We start from the raw sequence: 204 nt of genomic DNA on the forward strand, positions 1-204 counted from the left end.
TTGGAAGTTGCGGTTGACCTTGAACTTTCACGCTGTCACGTCTCTTCAAACTTAAAGCAAATCTCTAAGTTATAATTAATATCGTGATTTTTTTTTTCATATATATCAGCAATAATGAATGACAATTAACGACGAAAACTGTGATATTTTTATTACATTTTGGCGATAATAAACGGTAATTAGCGACGAAGACTAATATTTTTG

Source organism: Penaeus monodon, chromosome 23 (assembly GCF_015228065.2).
Source record: "Penaeus monodon isolate SGIC_2016 chromosome 23, NSTDA_Pmon_1, whole genome shotgun sequence".
Taxonomy (NCBI): Eukaryota; Metazoa; Arthropoda; class Malacostraca; order Decapoda; family Penaeidae; genus Penaeus; species Penaeus monodon.